The sequence below is a fragment of the Hypanus sabinus genome, chromosome 11 (assembly GCF_030144855.1).
Source record: "Hypanus sabinus isolate sHypSab1 chromosome 11, sHypSab1.hap1, whole genome shotgun sequence".
Lineage (NCBI taxonomy): Eukaryota > Metazoa > Chordata > Chondrichthyes > Myliobatiformes > Dasyatidae > Hypanus > Hypanus sabinus.
This window is the reverse complement of record NC_082716.1, coordinates 40,815,999-40,836,670: the sequence shown is the minus strand read 5'-3', so window position 1 is coordinate 40,836,670 and position 20,672 is coordinate 40,815,999.

The following is a 20,672-nucleotide window of genomic DNA, read 5'->3' as shown; positions in this document are numbered from 1 at the left end:
TACTAATAAGCATATATATATATATAGAAAGTAGCTGCAAAGTTACAAAGTTGTTCTATTTGGATGCTTGAGCCAAACCAAAGACTATGAAATAGCTAAACGTAAACGTGAGAAAATCATTAGAAATTCTGCTTGTGTATCTGAACATACTTTGAAGAATCAACAGGAGAGCTCTCAGTTCAGGTCACTGGTGAAGATGAGCCTTAACCACGAATGTCAGTAAGTCATTCTGCCACAGAGATATGGCTGATTCCACTCTTGGATTTACACTTTGCAGGATGAGTCACCAGAGACAGGAAAGAGCAAGTTCCTTTGTGAAGGGGCTTGGGATGTTTGACTGAAATAACAACCCTGCAGAAACACACCGTTGTTAATGAATCATAGCTGATTTTGCTCTTCTCTTAGTCCAGAAATAATGACTTTAATTTACTTTAATCTGCTGAAGACCCAAAGGAAATTCTGACTATTCAGTTGTGAATGCGTAACGGAAAGGAAATATAATGGTCCTTGAATCATCACTTCATTACTACCAGGGAGTGTTGCAACTACTGTAAATACTAACATATGTTCTAAAAAAAGACACAGATATTGCTAAGTATCGAACTTTTCATATGAATCTGGTTAAGTTTTGGCCACTGACATTCATTTTAAAAGTAAACACATTCAGAATCTTAACTTAATCATCCTTTCTCCAACTTGCAAAGACTTAAAAATAAAATTTATATGATATAGGGTTATATATGGGACACAACAGATCAAAATCAATGTTAAATTTACTCTAGACTTTGAGACTATATTTTTATTTCACATTATAGACCATACTGTATTTTTAAAGTGAAATATATATTAAGCTCACTTTTATGTTTTTGCATCCTACATGCTCCACTGGCTATTGTTAAAAAGATAAATAACTTCCATGCACATATTCCTCTAAAACATCTTTAAAAGCTTTAGATGTAATGGTTTGCTTCAAAATGTAGTACAATATCAGTGAATAAATTTTATTTATTCACTAAAGACTTTCTTTAAACCCAATCATTGCTAAAGCTCTCCAATAACATCTGGGAGTGCAGCCAGACGTATTAAGTTATTTACCTTTTTAAAGATGTTAAATTGGGCCTTCGGCATTGAGAAGAAATATTAAACCAATTTTCCTCTTTTTTCATTTCGATTATTGTAGTTTAGTTACCACAGAAATCTGTTTGTCTTCTTCCCATACAATAAATTTGGAAAAAAAGCCCCTAAGGATAGCTACCATGAGAAACACAGTGTATTTTAAGGTTATGAGCTCTGATTCACAATGCCCTTGAAGTGACTCCTGAGTCTATAACTGTAGTTTGTGGCAACATTTTCTCTTTCTTACATTGGAGCAAGCAGCAACCTTCTTTGTAATTTACAGCAGATTCCCAAAAGGAACTGGCCAGGGAGCAGTCAGTGGCTTCATCTCCTCAGGAGCCCAAACTGTGGATCTGGATGCTTTGAAAAGAAAAACATGTCCACATATATGATTTGCGCAGCTTCCTGCAGTCCCAAAACACTTCACAGTCAATGAGGCACTTTTGAAGTCTAGTGATCATTGTAACATGGGAAAAGCAGCAGCCAATCTATTCACAACAAGCACTCACAAACAACAATGTGATAATGACCAAATATTCTCAAGAATTTCATCCCCAGTCAGCAGCACTACACACATCAGATAATCCCATCAGCAAGTTGTACTCTCACTCCAAAATTCATAATGTTGAAATCAAAAGATCAAGTTTCAGAGCAAGAATACTTTAGATTCTGCAACACAAAAGCCTGTTTCCTGTCCTGGGGTAAATTTCACTGCAATTGACTGAGGAGTAATCACTGGTAGGGACAGCTCCCCACATCTTAAAATCACAGAGGTATAGAGTTGTGCAGCATAGAAAGAGGCCTTTCAACCTACTCCATCAATGCAGAACTTCATGTCTATCTATACTTTACCTTCTTGCTTGCATTAATTTTATACAGCATTGTGCCCTGCTCATTCAAATACCTGTCAAGATTGTTGTTGTTCCTTTTTCTGCCTTGTGGCACATTGGGAAGCACTTTTGCCATTTCCTTAGCATTTCTATGTTTTTTTTTGTGAGGCCCAGTTGCTAGCTCAACACTCAGCCCAGCATGAATGGAAAGTGTGCAAGGGGCCAGCTAGATTCAAACCCTGAACCATTCATCCCAAAGTCTGGTGCTACTGCCACTACACCAGCCGGCTACCTGTCAAGATGCCTCACAAGTATTGTTATTGTTTCTGCCTCCACCACTTTCTGGTAGTTAATACAAAGTACACTTGGTATGAACAATTTACCACCTTTAAACCTCCTCCCTCTCACCTTAAACTTATGCCCCCTGGTTTCAGATACCCTTTCTATGGGAAAAGGATTCAGATTCAGATTTATTTATCACATGTACATTGAAACATACAGTGAAATATGTTGTTTGCATTAACAACCAACACACCTAGAGATGTGCTGAGGGCAGCCCTCAAATGGACACTGACCACCTGTCCTGTCTATGCCTCTCATAATCTTATGTAACTTTATTGTGTTCTCTCTCAGTCTCTTTCACTCCAGACAAAAGAAACCCAGTTTATCTAACTTCTCCTGCTAACTCAAACCCTCTAATCCAGGTAAAATTCTTGTGCATTTCCAGTTTAACCACATTCTTCATATAGCATGGTGACCAGAACTCCAAGTACAGCTTAACCAACATTTTGCACCATTGTACCAATACATCCCAATTCCATACTCAGCGCCTCACTGAGAAAGGTAAGTATACCATATGCCTTTCTCACCACCCTACCTACTCATGTTCAGATTTTCAGGGAACCACATGGTCTCTCTGTTCAATAACACATCCCAGGGCCTAGTTGTTCACTATACATGTCCTTCCCTCATTTGACTTTGCAAAATGCATCACTCTGCACTTGTGAGAGTTAGATTCTACTTGCTATTGCTTGCCCACTTTCCCAGTTGATTCATATTTTGTTGGAAATTTATACGACCCTCTTTATCACCAGTTTTGATGCCAATTTGGATAGCTATGGAGCAGCAGGAGAGAAATCAATCTACACTGACAATTCTGGCTGGGCTGTGTCAGCTAAGTGCAGATTAATCTCCCCACTATCCCACCTCTATCCCTCCTCCTTTTGATGACTTTCATTGTGAACATAGCCACAACATAGAAACAAAAACCTACTGAATCAAATGTATAAGTTAAAGCCTGTCAGATATTGGGCAAAATGTGCTCATGTTACAATGAGCTGAAACACGCACCACGAGTTGCTGCATTGTAAGCAAGTTCTAAAACAGCTAAAACTCTCCTGGAGTTGGCAACCTCTTCAATGCTGGAAGTACTGTACATGAGCAGTGCTGGATTTCTCCGTGTTCCCTGCAAGAATTTTGATAGGCCTGCCAATCCACCAAACATGTCATGGTGCTAAATCATCAAATTCTTCTGTAGCAACACACACAAAATGCTGAAGGAACTCAGCAGGTCATGCAGTATCTATGGAAATAAACAAACAGTCAACATTTTGGGCTAAGATCCTTCTTCAGGACTCCTCTGCAGAGTCATCTTAGTCCACAGCAAAGGAGCACGTGCAACGAGACCTGGGTGTCATTGTACACCAGTCATTGAAGGTGGGCATGCAGGTACAGCAGGCGGTGAAAAAGGAAAATGGTATGTTGGCATTCATAGCAAAAGGATTTGAGTACAGGAGCAGGGAGGTTCTACTGCAGTTGTACAAGGCCTTGGTGAGACCGCACCTAGAGTATTGTGTGCAGTTTTGGTCCCCTAATCTGAGGAAAGACATTCTTGCCATAGAGGGAGTACAAAGAAGGTTCACCAGATTGATTCCTGGGATTGTTACGAACCCCGTAACTGGGTTACTTACCAGCAAAGATAGAGACATCCATTGAAGTCTGATGATACTATTTTTAACAGTATTTATTAGTAAAAATACACAAAAATAATATCAATGCAAATATACAGATAATATACGTCGTCAATACTAAACCTAAAAGTGCAGGTATAATAATAATCAAAAAGAAATAAGCTCTATCGTTGTCTAGGGGATAATAAATTGTCTGATGGAAATATAAAGTTCGCTGCAGTTCACACAGGCTGCTGTCATTTGTTTGTCGCTGTGTTGCAATTGTTGAAGAGAGAGGGAGAAAGGAGAATGGGAACAGCTACCGCTACGGGTTTTGCCAACCTTCCTTTATGATTTCGATCCGTCAGTGTCTCGTTGTCGTGGCCATTCAAGTGTGACCTCTCCTTTAGCTAAACCATTCTTCCTTGATGAGCCTGCCACCCAGGCAAGGGAGGACGCACACAAGCTATCACCGGCTTTTGCTATAAAACGCTGTCACTGGATTTCTAGCGTTTCTCCTGGTGCGCCTAAAGGGGTTGTTCCCCAGACCCTCTTTTATCCTCACTCACGGGGTCTCAGATGTCAATCAGGTTGGGATGATGCAATCCCTCAACCAGACCACTCTGGTCGTCCCCTGAGGGCTTCAATGAATAGTACAGTACTCAATACACAATTCCGTCTCCAAGAGACAATGGCAGTAATCAGTGGTTCCGTTCCGCTTATGTCAGGACACATTCCACCTGGTTGTGTATTCTGCGTTGCCTATGGCAACTGCCAACTGCCAACTGCTGTGATCCTGCGTCTCGCTCTTTCAATATTGACATGATGTGTATCTCTCTCATTTCCTGGGTCTCAGACTCGAAATAACAGCGATCTTACGATTTTCAAAAAGGAGGGGGGACAACTTTGCACCCTTCAGCCCATCAGAGTTGCTCCACATTCGTAACAGGATTGTAGGACTTCCATATGAAGAAAGACTGGATTGACTAGGCTTATACTCACTGGAATTTAGAAGATTGAGGGGGGGGATCTTATTGAAGCGTATAAAATTCTGAAGGGATTGGACAGGCTAGATGCAGGAAGATTGTTTCCGATGTTGGGGAAGTCCAGAACGAGGGGTCACAATTTAAGGATAAAGGGGAAGCCTTTTAGGACTGAGATGAGGAAAAACTTCTTCACACAGAGAGTGGTGAATCTGTGGAATTCTCTGCCACAGAAAACAGGTGAGGCCTATATTTAAGAGGAAGTTAGATATGGCCTTGTGGCTAAAGGAATCGAGGGTATGGAGAGAAAGCAGGCACAGGGCTTTGAGTTGTATGATCAGCCATGATCATACTGAATGGTGGTGCAGGCTCGAAGGGCCGAATGGCCTATTCCTGCACCTTTTTTCTATGTTTCTATGTTTCTATGTCTGACTGCACACTCCAGGGAGCTGGTACCTGTACTATCCTTTCTTTCTGCCTTGGCTTCAGGCCTACCGTGCCTTGTATCTCATCATTCACTGATTCTCCTCTTGACTCATTTGCAGTTTAGTATCTACATTTCTTGGCTGAGAACATTAAAGTGAGTGTCGCTGTAGCCATATCTTCATTCTCTTTGCCCTCCTTGGACAAATTCTGGGTCTTAGGATCCAAAAAGGAGAAAGGCACACAGGCAGTGGATGTGGTGTAATGACTAAGGGGGAGAAGAAAGTGCTTGAAAGTTTGAGGAGATAATTAGAAGATAGAACCTAAGCTGTGAGAAGTCAGTGGTTAGACTACAACTATTGCCAAGAATTGATCTTTCAGTTGTAAAGTTGGACTTAGCTGATTTTCATGCAGCATCTTTTTCTATCATTGCATGCATAGATTGCAGATCTTGGTTAGAGCCACTACAGTTAAAGCTAATCCCTTCTATACCATGCAGTTTTAGTTATGCTTTTGCAACTACACCTCCTGTTCTCCGGTTATTAGCTGCTGCTGCCTCTCATTACACACCCCCTTTTCCTGCAAAACAGATAAAGGTGAATTAGGTACTGTTCTTTCTTTGGGTCCTGTCATAGCCATGGTTGAAAATCGACAGGGTGAATTGGGAGTGAGTCTTGCAGTAATGTTTAATGTCTGAGTGAGAAGTGAACCAGACAGTGTTAGATGTGAATGCTGATCAATAGAGATTGATGTTAGGGGAGTGCCGCGAGTGTAGTGCTTAGAAATATATAAAGGCTCACGGTGCAGACTGAGGGATATGCCTTTGAAGATTGCATTTATTAAGCTCAAGCATGCTCATGAGATCACTGGACTTGGTGGCACTGCACTTGAGTTAGTTTATAGAACGTTGTACATTGAATGGTATAGCACAATACAGGTACTCTGGCCCACAATGTTGTGCGGACTTTTCACCCTTCTCTAAGACCAATCTAATTCCCCCTTCCAATAGAGCCCTTCAATTTTGCTTTCATCCATGTGCCTACCTAAGAGCTTCTTAAATGTCCCTAATGTATCTGTCTTCACAGCCACTCCTGACACCCATCACTCACTGTGTAAACAACAAATCACCTTAAAATTATTTTCCCTCATATTAGCCATCTCTGCTCTGGGATAAAGGGTCTGGCTATCCACTCTATCTATGTCTCATCCTCTATCAAGTTGCTTCTCATCCCTCTACTCTCCAAAAAGAAAATCCCTAGCTTGTTCAACCTCTCCTCAGAAGACATGCTAATCCAGGCAGCATCCTGGTATATCTCCTCTAAAGCTTCCACATTCTTCCAATGACGAGGCGACCAGAACTGAACAATATACTCCAAGTGTAGTCTAAATAAAGCTTTATACAGCTGCACCATTACTCGTGGCTTCTCCAACCAGTTCTTCAAAGGGTTTCCCCAAAATCATACTGGCCAAATTTCTTCCTTTTTTTTAACCACCAGGGCAGTGGAGTTTTCTTGTTTCCTTGCCATTATGTTCTTCACTGCTTCCAGTCAGCTTCTGTTTGGAACACTCGCAGCATCTGCTTTTGCTCTGCCCTAAAGAGACATAAGTTTGCTTTAATGTTTCAGTATTAATGATTTATATATCAGACTTCTACTGATGCACTGAGCTAATGAATAGCATTGTTAGCACTGGATACATAAAGCAATTAGGCAGATGACGAGTGAGCCTGAAGCTGGCAAGTTGCCTTGATCACAAACAATCTCTGTGAGCTAATCAAGCATCCCAGTCCTGGTAACAATTTCTGGGTGTGCACAGTGTGGCCTCCTACTATCTCCTGTCAATTTTCACCTGACAGTGCTCTGGAAAGCTCTTTGAGGCTACTTCAAACACAAATTATTACTGTTGCGTACAAACTTTGAAAAACAATTCATACAGCTTAAGAACACTTCAGAGTTCACACGTCTATTACTCCCTTTTGAGTTCTGTCCTATCTCCCATTACAGCTCCCATTCTGAGTTTTGGGAAGTGCTCCGTCAGTAGACAGTCACAGGGTGACTGAAAAAATACAAACAAAAGCATAAATATCTTATCATTAAATAACATTCTACTGATAGTTTCAATGAATTAATGTGGTGAAATCAGTGGGAACATTAACCTATTCCATTTCTTAGTCATTACCGTACAGTGAATAATATATATCCATTTAGAATGGTGGCTGATCTGAAAATCAAATCATTCTGCTTCTGAAACTGTTAGGCAAAGTCTATAATTCATTAAAGTTTAACTGCAATCACCTGGTGCCTGGGCTATGTCACTTACAGAGCTGTGTACATTCATTCACTGTGTTCCTTTAAACGAGAGTGACAAAGAGAATTTCAATAAAGAGCATAAACTTCCAGGTTCAGCAAGTTGATCTGATGACAGTGATAGATAAACTAATATTCTTAAATGTAAACAGAATATCTTGAGATGTCATCTTTCCAAGGGAATGATGTTGCCAACTGCAACATAGTTGAAGAAATGTTCCATTTTTATTGAACATTGCGCATAATAGAATCTATAAAGGAAAGCCCTGTTTTCTCTCTCTCAGCCCTTTCTGAAACATTTCATTTCCTTTTCTGTCCCTGTCTGAAGGAATGTCTGAATCAGATTTAATAGTCACTTCCGAAAATGAATTGAATAAATATTTGAAGAGTAAGATTCCTAGAACTTAGCAGAAAAAAAGATAGGAAGTGTAGCCAATTGGACCTTTTGAAAGAGGCAGTGCATCTATGAAAATCCAAGTAGTTTCCTGTACTGAAATCTTTAATGATTCCCTGTCTTCATGATGGATTAATAACTGAAGCCTCTGAGACTACACTGAAATACCAAGAATAAGGTTATTTTCTCCTTGTTAATATTTAGTATTTTGCTTTAGTCCCAGGTTAGAAAACATAAGACATGAGACATAAGACACAGGAGCAGATAGTTGTAAAAGTCCATCTAGTTCCCTGGTATGGTTCAGGAAAGGACATCTGTGTGACTTCAGTTCCTCCAGTGTAATCCACACTTGCCTACAACCTCAGTTCAGAAGCATTTAGGGATAAGACTAGGTCCACATCGTATGAACCAATGAATTTTTAAAAAAAGTTATTATAGATGTACCTTCATTGTACAACTTTGTATTATGACAATTTAGATGAACACATTGAGCTCAATCGTACTGCAACAAGCTGCCCTCTTGCAATCAGTTCCATCTGTGGTAACATCCAGCTGTACTCAAATAGACCAGATGCACGTCAGTCCAGGAATCCAAGACATCCTGGACTCTGGTGGGAATGTGAAATGGCATGCAACTGAGAGGTCAGAATGACCATTGCAATGAGACACAGGTGCTCCAATGAACAGTTGTCTAGTCTACGCCTTGAATTGCAATGTAGGGATGGCCACCTCAAGAGCGCCAGATGCAGTGGAGGAGGTTGGATAGCGATGAGAGAGGAGGCAAAAGGACAGGTTTTGCCCTTTCTTTGTTTGCAGGGGAAGTGCCAGGGGATAGACAGAGGTGGGTGGCAAGGGGTGAGAAAACCAGAGAGTCATTGATTAAGTGGGTCTTGTGGGGGGAAAAAGAAAGGAGTGAGGAAGAAAAGATGTGACTGATGGTGAGATCCTTTTGCAGCTGTTGGAAATGATGAAGGACGATGTGTTCAATGCAGAGGCCAGCAGGGTGAAAGATGAAGAGCAAAGAAACTCCATCCCTCTGCTGTCTGGATGAAGGGGAGTGTTAGAGCAGAAGTCTAGGAAATGGAGGAAATGCAGTTGTGGACTCCATCAGTCACAGTAGATTGGAAACCAAGTTTCCTGAGTACAGGAGAACTTTTCAAATTTCCTGGAACTCATCTTGAGACCAGATGGTGAAACATAACATCGCTGTTAATATGATGTTTCTGAAAGTTGTTTATTGAAGTTAGCACCAACATGAGAGTAGGGAATTGAAGAAATCTTTAAATTTGAAGTAATCTGGCGACCTTTTATTCAATATTTTCGTATGATTTGCTTTATTGATTTTTGTGATGACCCGCTTCCAGTTACTTTTCCGAAGTTTTGGATTTGATCAGAAAGTCTTTCTTTTCTTGGTATTACTCTCAGGATGGACTGCCCAGTCCTTTTTTCTTCCTTTTTGTTTTTGTTTGTTTAGAATAGCGGGGGGGGTTTTCACATAAAAATTTCAAAAAGTCTTTTTTCTCCATGAATTGATAAGAGGAGAACTAATGACCTTTTTCCTTATTATACATTCTGTATCAGATTAATACTATGCATGATTTTGATAATGTTTATTTTACCTTATTTATGTATTGTTATTGATATATATATTTGAGATAATTCTCCTCTTACTTATATATATGCTTATTTTAAATCAACTAAAAGATTGATAAAGAAAGAAAGAAAGTAGGGAATTGAGAGAGCGTCACTTCCTAAAAGAAAAAGTACTTAACACTGTTAGGGGATATAAAATAATTCAATTGATAATAGAGCATCATGTGAAACCATATGCTCGGTATGATGATACCAATATGATATCAAATCTTGAAATTACACTGAAATTTTCAGAAGACTCTAATAAATAACTAGTTTAAAGAATAGTTGTACTCCAGACATACATCCGTCAATGCTGGAGAGAACTAGTGCTCAGGATAAATCTTATTAAACTAGATGCTCATCTGACAAATTGTGAAACACTCTTGGCCAGTCACAAATCGGAAACATAGGTTATAATAAATTTGCCAGGACTTGAGATCCTGGATGGCTGTTGGAAGGATAACTGTATCACTAGAAGAGAAGAATAGAAGAGAGTGGAGTTCAGCGAGGAGGAAAGGCCTGTAAACGTTGCTGGAGTAGCCCAGTGAGTCAGGGAGAAGAAAAAAGAGAAAACAAAATGGAGCAGATCATTGAGGGCTGATGGAAGCCTGTGCAGGAAAAGGAGGTAATCAGAAGAGTATTGTATCACAGAAAATGGGGGATGGTGCATTTGCTGAGGTATTTAACAATGAAGATTGAAGGCCCAATGTTGAAGTCTGGTGGAGAGTGGATTTAGGATTGAGAGGGGATTGTCAATGGTCTTGGAAGTTTTCATGATCTCCCTGACCTAAGTACAACATCTATTCCATATAGTAATACCTACCTCCCCTCATTTGCTGGGATTTTGATGTCTGGAGCACTGCAGTACCACTGTTGAAGCAACATGAGAAAGGAAAAAAGTCACAAATTTATTAAAACAGTTTTGAATATGCAGACAGGGAATTAATTGGTTTCTACACAGTTATGTAATGGCTCCATTAAAACCAAAGAGAATGAGTTGGATTAGGTTTTGAAGGTGTTGTAAATTTAAATTTTTACCCAAAGCAGACCCATCCAGAAAGTAGGAGTTAAAATTATTTCATATGTTCCATCAACTGATATTCCAGCCATCCCAGAACATTTCCTCTTCATCGCCTAGAATTGATTAATAAACTTCACAAGATATCTTATTGAACAAATTCTGTGAATCAATATGGATGTTGATTACATTCCTTTTATCTATCACATTGACCATATCTTCAAAACTCACTTTAATATGTCAAACATGAATGTTTTCTTCATTCCACACTGTCCAAGGTTAACATAAGCTGTTCAATACAATGATTAGTCTGATTTTAAATTATTAATTCAAAAAGTGCGTGTAGAACTAATATTTAGCCAACTTAACTATGGGTTATATTTCTCAATATTCCTGAATAACTGCCATATTATTTACTCTCCATTCTCTTGTACATTTTTCCTTTTTAAGGAGGTTTGAAAGGATTTGGGCAGAAACTTTGACAGTAAATTTTCAACTGTGTGATGCACCTTGTAGGGGTAATACAAATGGCACTTTGTGCTCTGCCTGTTTTGTGAACCAGAAAACTCAATAAACTGCTGGAAATCTGAAATAAATACAGAAAATCCTGGAAACATTCAGCAAATTAGTCAGGATTTGTAGAAAGAGACGCTAATACTAGAATTAATCTCTCCCAGTTTGAAGATACTTCATCAGGGAGTTATGGTAACTACATAAAGAGAAGGGTGCAAGTGCATGTTCCATTCTTTTACCCTCTGCAAAAGTTCAAAGTAGACAGATTGTGCCATCAATATGTATGAAATGCTGATCCAACTGAAACAGCAACAAAGTGGACTGCAAAATACAGCTAACGCCTCTGAACAACCAAAGCAGAAGATGATCCACTTAGTGCCAAGAAGGCTTGATTATTTACAAGTTTTGTTGGCGACTTTTCTATGGAAGATTGTTTTGGCTCAAATAGATTTCTTAAGAGATTATAAAGAGTAAGAGAGTGATCTTTCAAAAGCTCAATGAGACTGTGTTGATTTCAAGGCTTCTTGAACACCGGACTTGAGTGCTTAAGTTGTAATTCATCCCCTTCATCCTCATATCTAACACAAGAGGGAGATTGAGGCAGTGGTGTGCATGGCAGGTCAACCCAAGGAAGATAAGGGGACAAAAAAGGAAGAAAAAAGATCCACTATGTTATTCAGGTTCAACTCTCTAACGCCACCTAAATCCATTGCTTCATTGAAGAGATCCAAGCTGAAATATCCAAGATAATCTCATCACTAGCGCAGATGTACTTTAGGTCTGCTTGCTTCTGTTAAATTCCTGGTGGCCATAAACTTCCATGAATTCAGTTTGTTTCAATCATGAGATGGAGCACCTGCAATGTGTTCCATTTGTCAAGAATTCTACATGATGAGAGCTGAGTATATCTATTTTTTCTTTGCAAGAGAACTGTAGGCAGTAAGGACTTCTAGTTTATCAAGGTTAGTAAGCTGCCCCATGCTGCAAAGGGCACGTAGATCAACTCAATGATATGATATAGCCAAATGGCAATCATACCTTGAAAGTTCAATAATTGTGTTTACCACACATATGGCAGCATGCTAGTCAATATTTGCAAATATTCACTTCACAACGGAGTGCTGTTCCTTCAATAATTCAGCCTCCACAGCAAATCAAAGGGTGGCTACTGCACAACACGGACCATAGTCACATGGTTCCACACTTGGGCAGAAAGACTCACGCAGGTGACACCGTGCCTACAATGAAAGTCATGCTGTCACATGGAAAATAATGAGGAAGGTCATCTGCATTAACAAAGGTTCAGTGGGTCTTTCTTCTCTGAATACACCCTGGTGTTCTCCATCCTAAGGTGAGATACATTGGGACTCATCATGGTCTGCTGTATACTGTATTTTGGAATATTACAGATTAGTTCTTCTGCACATAATGCCTTGAGCCCAGTATAATTCTGGGGAAAGAAAGTCCCAAAAAGCGAGGAGGCTTGTGATCATCTCATGATTATTCCTGTGATTACTACTCATTGGCATCTGAAAATTCACCCTCTTTTGTTGCTTTTTAGACTGTGGCAATGGTGACCTTTTGTATTCATTCCTGCTTTTATGCTTTTGCTCATCGGTGCTAATCCAGCCCTCTTCCTGACCTCTCAACAACAAAACCCTTTGCCAGCTCTTATGATACATAACACTTATCTTTAAATTTCAATCTAGTCTTTATGGAATGTTTAGAGCAAAAAATGGATTTATGTGAAGTTAATAGAATTCTGAACTAACACAAAAAAAATTTCTATGTATTTTCACATCAGTACACAATTTTCAATTTAATTTTATTTTAAGTTGGTGAAGTCAGTTGAACATTTTGACCTCTACTATACTGGACCCTTGAACTCATAACCATGTATTACACAGTCCTCATCTTCAGTGGCAAAGGCAGCATTTTTCTAAAGAAGATCATGCAAAACAAAAAAAAGACAACCTTTATCATCTGAACTTGCTTTAAACTTTCTCTGCAAATATTTTCATTGTAGCTTCATTACTTCTGGAATTATTGTGCAAACGTAAAACTCAAGTCAGTTACTGATATAATTTTCAAAACTTATTAACTATTTACAGTTAAATTAATGTACAATTCACACAATTGTACACTTTTTATAAGCCAGAAGTCTATAGATTAGAATTATTGTTTATAATTTAAACATAATCTTAATTGATTAACACCCTCTTTTCAAGCCTAAATCTATAGTTGAAGAGCAGAAACTGGTGGCTTGCAAGTCATCTAAAATTGAGACCAGGGCTTCATTTTAATAGCAGAGTTAAATTTCTACTACCAATTGTGTTCAGAGTAACTCAGCCTGTATTGGTATTTGAAATCTGCTGCCAGCCATCAATTAAATCTTTAGAGCAATGTCATGAGTGAAATTGTATCGAGCTAAGTATGCCTTGTTAGCTGGAGAAGGCATAGCTCATTTTCTGCATATATTTTCACTAATTATGGAGGAAGCTGAAATGATCACTGAACTTTTGTTTGCATGCAGAAATCTATCAGGTTTTATTTTAATTATATTTTTATGGCAATTAGATGCATTTCAGTAGCTTGAGAATACAATTAGTAAGGGATGATCAAATGGGTTTTTACAACAATCCAGTCATTTCATGGTCACCCTTCCTAAGGGTAGCTTTTTTATTGCACTAATTTAATTATAACCTATCTTATATGTCCGAGGTACTTTGGTGTGCTTTAAACTTGTGCCTCTACACTATTCTTTCTTTCTTTTTCAATCTTTTTATTAAATTTCATATATAAAGAAAAACATAACATAATATTAAATAGATTATAAATGCACTAGACTTGAAGTTAAATGAGTAGTTAGATAACAATATCTTGTTAAAATATCAGCAAAAAAAATCGTACAATAATCAATCAAACCTATATTGATTATACATGAAAAAGAATAAGAATAGTCACCAAAAGAAAAAAAAATAAAAATGCAAGAAAAAATGTATATTAAAAAAAATTAAACCTAAACTAACATGGGCAATAATAACAGTTTATATGTATATGATAGTGTCAAAAACTCCGGAACTCCATACCAGAACAAGAATAAAAAGAGAAAAGGTCTGGAAGAGGCCAAATTAATTTGTATGAAAGTGTCGAATGAACGGTCCCCAAGTTTCTTCAAATTTAATTGATGAATCGAAAGTAGTGCTTCTAATTTTTTCTAAGCTCAGACAAGAAATAGTTTGAGAGGACCACTGAAATGTGGTAGGAGGATTTACTTCTTTCCAATTTTGTAATATAGACCTTCTGGCCATTAATGTTGCAAAGGCGATCATTCGTCTAATTGAAGGGGAAAACCGACTACCATCCTCATTTGGTATACCAAAAATTGCAGTGATAAAATGAGGTTGTAAATCAATAGTCCAAATTGAGGAAATGGTAGCAAATATGTCCTTCCAATAGTTATGTAAGGTGGGACATGACCAAAACATGTGGGTCAATGAGGCCACATCTGAATGACATCTGTCACATTGAGGGTTAATATGAGAATAGAATCGAGCAAGCTTATCTTTAGACATATGAGCTCTATGTACAACCTTAAATTGTATTAAAGCCTGTTTAGCACATATAGAAGAAGAATTAACCATTTGTAGAATTTTTTCCCATTTGTTCTTGATAGCCCTATCTTACTTAACTTCTTTTTTAAACCTTCTTTAACAGATCAAGCTTTTAGCATATGGAAAAGGAAAGGTATAATATGTTTTCGTGATCTTTTTTCTGAAGGTAGTTTGATGTCTTTTGACCAACTTTCCAACAAATTTAAGTTACCTAAATCTAATTCTTTTAGATATTTACAAATCAGAAATTTTTTATATAAAGTTCTACCATCCTTTCCCAATTCAACTTTGATAGATTTTTCAGATATGATTTTTACCTTGAATCCTTGTCAGAAGGGATTAGTGGCTCTTATTTATAATATGATTATGAAGATACAACCAGAGATATCAGGTAGAATTAAACACGAGTGGGAAAAAGAACTTCAATATATCAACAGAAAAATGGGAAAAAATTCTACAAGTGCCTCTACACTATTAACCTGTTAATATTTTCTGATCTGGCTTGGGATAATATACCCTCCTCAATATCTCAGCCATAACTGGGTCTAAGTACACAAATTGCATGTAAATGTCAAAGCAGATCGTCGGCTATAGTGGCCAGACCATGGCCACATGCAGCCAAGTTTTGCATTCCACCTTCCTTAAAAACGTAAAGACTTCCTCAATCTCTTTGCCTTATTGTGAGTAAACTGAATCATAGGATACATTAGTCACACAGTCGTGACCTGCTCCTTCAATACAATAGGTGAAAGCTATATATAAAATGCATCTGGCAATTACTTTGATTTTGGCTTTAACCTCCAGGCTTTTCCTTTCCAGCCCCTCTTCCACTGGCTTTCCAAATATTTTGAGTGAATTATTGCAGTCTCCTTCTGTAACTTTCATTTGTTAGTTTTCCAAAGCTGTGACAGGTAAACCATATAAAGAAAACAGATTCAATGCCTCACCATATTGATTTTGCCTGTGTACTGCCTCCCCAGTAGCTCGACCTTACAGACCAGAAGTTTCTTTGCTGAACTGAGCTAGCCAATGAAATGCATTTCAAATTGTTCAGAGGTGGAAGTGGTGTGAAAGTTGGGTGGAGGGAATATGAGAGGAATAGTGGGAAAGAAGGAATAGGGCCAGTGGGTTACTGTCTCATCTGATCATCCTTTGAATTCTGCTTGAGCTAACATAGCTGGGCATTATAAACAAGAGAAAATCTGCAGATGCTGAAATGATCTTCTATTTCACGCACATCTGCTCTTACCCCATCCTCCCGCCAACCTAATAGGGATAGCGTTCCTCTTTCCCTCACCTACCACCCCATCAGACTTCACATCTAACACATGGTTCTCTGAAACTTCCGCCTCCTCCAACGGGATCCCCCCACTAAGCATATCTTGCCCTCCCCCCAACTTCCTGCTTTCTGCAGATATCGCTCCCTATATGATCCCCTGTCTATCCATCCCTCCCTACTAATCTCTCCAAAGGCACTTATCCTTGTAAGCAGAACAACTGCTACACCTGTCCCTACACATCCTCCCTCACTACCATTCATGGTCCTGAACAATCCTTGCAGGTGAGGTGACACTTCACCTGTGACTCTGTTGGGGTCATTTACTGTGTTCAGTGCTCTCGGTCTAGCCTCCTGTACATCAGTGAGACCTGACATAGATTGGGAGACCACTTTACCGAGCATCTTTGCCAGAAAAAGCAGGGTCTCCCAGTGGCCACCTATTTTATTTCCACTTCCTATTCCCATTCTGATATGATCATCCATGGCCTCCTCCACTGTCATAATGAGGCCACACTTAGGTTGGAGGAACAACACTTTATATTCCATTTGCGTGCCTCCAACTTGATGGCATGCACATCAATTTCTAAAATTTCCAGTAATGCTCCCCACCACCATTTCCCATCCCTTTTTCCCTCTCTCACTTTATCTCCTTGCCCACCCATCGCCTCCCTCTGGTGCTCCTCACCCCTTTTTTCTCTTCCATGGCCTTCTGTCTCTTTCACCAATGAACTTCCCTCCCCCTCCAAGTTTCACCTGTCACCTGGTTTTTCTCTCTCCCCTCCCCCCACCTTTCAAATCTACTCCTGAGCTTTTTTTTTCCAGTCCTGCTGAAGGGTTTCGGCCTGAAATGTCCATAGATGTTGCCTGGCCTGCTGAGATCCTTCAGCATTTTGTCTGGGCATTATGAAGATGTGATTTGGTTGCAATTCTTTCTTCAGCAGAGAGGTGGCCAATCATTCCTGAAGCTCTCTGTGAAAAATGAACTGGGGAATGTCCCAATTCTCCAGAATAATAATCCAACAGGGAATGAAAACTTACAGAGTGTAGTTCCATGTTTAATCATCAAACTCTTCACCAGATGAATAAATAGATAACCTATCACTCTTGAAACTGCATTACTCTTTATCATAAGAGATAGAAATATAAAACAGTAAGTTTCACTGTGGAAGGACTGTTAATTAGCTACTGGAGCTAAGATGTAAAGTCTGGGCTTGGCTCCACTTATCTTTTTTTTGTATCAGATCAGTATTAGCAAAACATAACCCACAATAAAAACATGCAAAAACACATAATAATGAATGTAAGGCATTTGATTGTTAGCTGCCTGTCTTCCAACTGGCTACCTCTGTGAGATGTTTTGTGAAAACTAGCAGCCACAGGCTCCATCCCAAAGGGCTTTGACAGGACCTGCATTGAATTACTGATGGATGCTGCTTTCCACAGAGCATCCAATACCTTTCGCATCTCTGAAAGGAGGTAAAGCACAAATCTTGAGTGCACAGCTATTCTGATTGAATGGATTGCTGCTCTGAACAGCGATGGCCAAATCCTGTGAATGAATAAAAGGCATCTATCTATATACTGAGAACAATTTATGTGGAGCTGTAATGAGATTGAATCAATCTTCTTTCAAGACACTTTTTACAGAACACTTGCCTCGTCTATGCGAGATCTACTGACGCAAGAAATTTCAATATTTTAACCTTTACCATGCTTTCATATTTTTAACATGTAACAAGACGGCATAGAAGGCATTGAATTCGCTGCCATTCATGCTGTTGGATTTGGCTTTGTAGGAAGTAATGTCTTGCAAATCCTGCCAGAGTTGCCGTGCATCCAATGTCGCTGCCAGCCTTGTTCGAAATTGTCTCTTTGCCCTTGAAGTAGCCCTCCACAACACTAAGCAACTACCATCAACAGATCACTTGCAATACCAGAGGAAACAACACACTGGACCATTGCTACACCACCATCAAGTATGCCTACCGTGCTATTCCACACCCTCACTTCGGGAAGTCTGATCACCTGTCTGTACTTCTACTCCCTGAGTATAGGCAGAGACTGAAGACTGGAATACCAGTAGTGAGGGCCAAGGGAAGCACAGGAGCGCCTACAGGACCTGCTTTGAATCTGTGGACTGGACCGTATTCAGGGATTCATCTTCGAACCTGGATGACTATGCTGCAGTTGTTACCGACTTCATTAAAACCTGTGTGGATGAGTGTGTGCCCACAAAGACTTGATGTACATTCCCAAACCAAAAGCCGTGGATGAACCAGGAGGTACGTCGTCTGCTGAAGGCTAGATCTGTGGCTTTCAAGTCTGGCAACCCAGGCCTGTACCAGAAAGCCAGGTATGATTTGTGGAGGGCTATTTCAAGGAGGAAGAGACAATTTCAAACAAGGTTGGAGGTGACATTAGATGCACAGCAACTCTGGCAGGGTTTGCAAGACATTACTTCCTTCAAAGCAAAACCCAATAGCATGAATGGCAGTGATGCTTCACTATCAGATGAACTCAACGCCTTCTATGCCCACTTTGAAAGAGAGAATACAACTACAGCTGTGAAGATCCCTGCTGCACCTGATGACCCTGTGATCTGCACCTCAGAGGCCGATGTTAGGCTGTATTTAAAGAGAGTGAACCCTCGCAAGGCAGAAGGTACCCGATGGAGTACCTGGTATGGCTCTGAAAACCTGTGCCAATGAATTAGTGGGGGTATTCAAGGACAATTTCAACCTCTCACTGCTACAGGAGGAAGTTCCCACTTGCTTCAAAAAGGCAACAATTATACCAGTGCCTAAGAAGAGTAACGTGGGCTGCCTTAATGGCTATCACCTGGTAACACTCTCATCGACAGTGATGAAATGCTTTGAGAGGTTGGTCATGACTAGACTGAACTCCTGCCTCACCAAGGACCTGTACCCATTGCGATTTGCCTATCGCCACAATAGTTCAATGGCAGACGCAATCTCAATGGCTCTCCACACGCCTTTAGACCACCTGGACAACACAAACACCTACATCAGGATGCTGTTCATTGACTATAGCTCAGCATTTAACACCATCACTCCCACAATCCTGATAGAGAAGTTGCAGAAGCTGGGCCTCTGTACCTCCCTCTGCAACTGGATCATCAACTTCCTAACCAGAAGATCACAATCCGTGCAGATTGGTGATAACATATCCTCCTCACTGACGATCAACACTGGTACACCTCAGGGGGTGTGCTTAGCCCACTGCTCTGTTCTCTGTATACACATGACTGTGTGGCTAGGCAAAGCTCAAAAACCATCTATAAATTTGCTGATGATACAACCATTGTTGGTAGAATCTCAGGTGGTGACTAGAGAGCGTACAGGAGTGAGATATGCCAACTAGAAGAGTGGTGCCACAGCAACAACCTGGCACTCAACATCAGTAAGACGAAAGAGCTGATTGTGGACTTCAGGAAAGAACACATACCAATCCTCAGAGGGATCAGAAATGGAGAGAGTGAGCAGTTTCAAGTTCCTGGGTCTCAAAATCTCTGAGGATCTAACCTAGTCCCAACATATCAATGTAGTTATAAAGAAGGCAGGACAGCGGCTATACTTCATTAGGAATTTGAAGAGATTTGACATGTCAATAAATACACTTACAAACTTACAAACACTTACGAATAGATGTACCGTGGAGAGCATTCTGACAGGCTTCATGAATGTCTGGTATGGGGGTGGGGGCAAGCTACTGCACAGGACTGAAAGAAGCTGCAGAGGGTTGTAAATCTAGTCGGCTCCATTTTGGGTACTGGCCTACAAAGTACCCAGGACGTTTTCAGGGAGCGGTGCCTCAGAAAGGCAGCATCCTTTATTAAGGACCTCCAGCACCCAGGGCGTGTCCTTATTTCACTTTTACCATCAAGTAGGAGTACAAAAGCCTGAAGGCACACACTTAGCGATTCAGAATCAGCTTCTTCCCCTCTGCCATCCGATTCTTAACTGGATATTGAATCCTTGGACACTACCTCACTTTTTTTTATATACAGTATTTCTGTTTTTTGCACATTTTTAATCTATTCAAAATGCATATATTGTAATTGATTTGCTTATTTATTATTATTAATATTTTTTCTCTTCTATATTATGTATTGCATTGAATTGCTGCTGCTAAGTTAATAAATTTCACTTCACATGCCAGTGATAATAAACCTAAGACGTACAAAAAAGCTGGATGAACTCAGCAGGTCAGGCAGCATCTGTTGAAAGAAGCCCGACCTGCTGAGTTCATCCAGCTTTTTTGTACGTCTTGATTTGACCACAGCATCTGCAGTGTACTTTGTGGATAATAAACCTAATTCTGATTCTGATTCTAGGGAGGGATTATTATAGAAAGAGTCGATTTTTTTGTTTTCAGTGGCTGTGTCGGTAGTCAATAGTATGATTCCTATGCCACTCAGTTAGCCACTCCCAAATGGGAGGAGTTCACAAAGAGGGTTATCAATAAAGTTCAGCTGAGTATACTGCACACTGGCGTCCTGGTGTGCTTTGCACAATTTTCCAATAAAGTACATAACATGGTTTCAGAAATAATTGATTGTCAATGATTGATGCTATAGACCAAGTGAGATCCC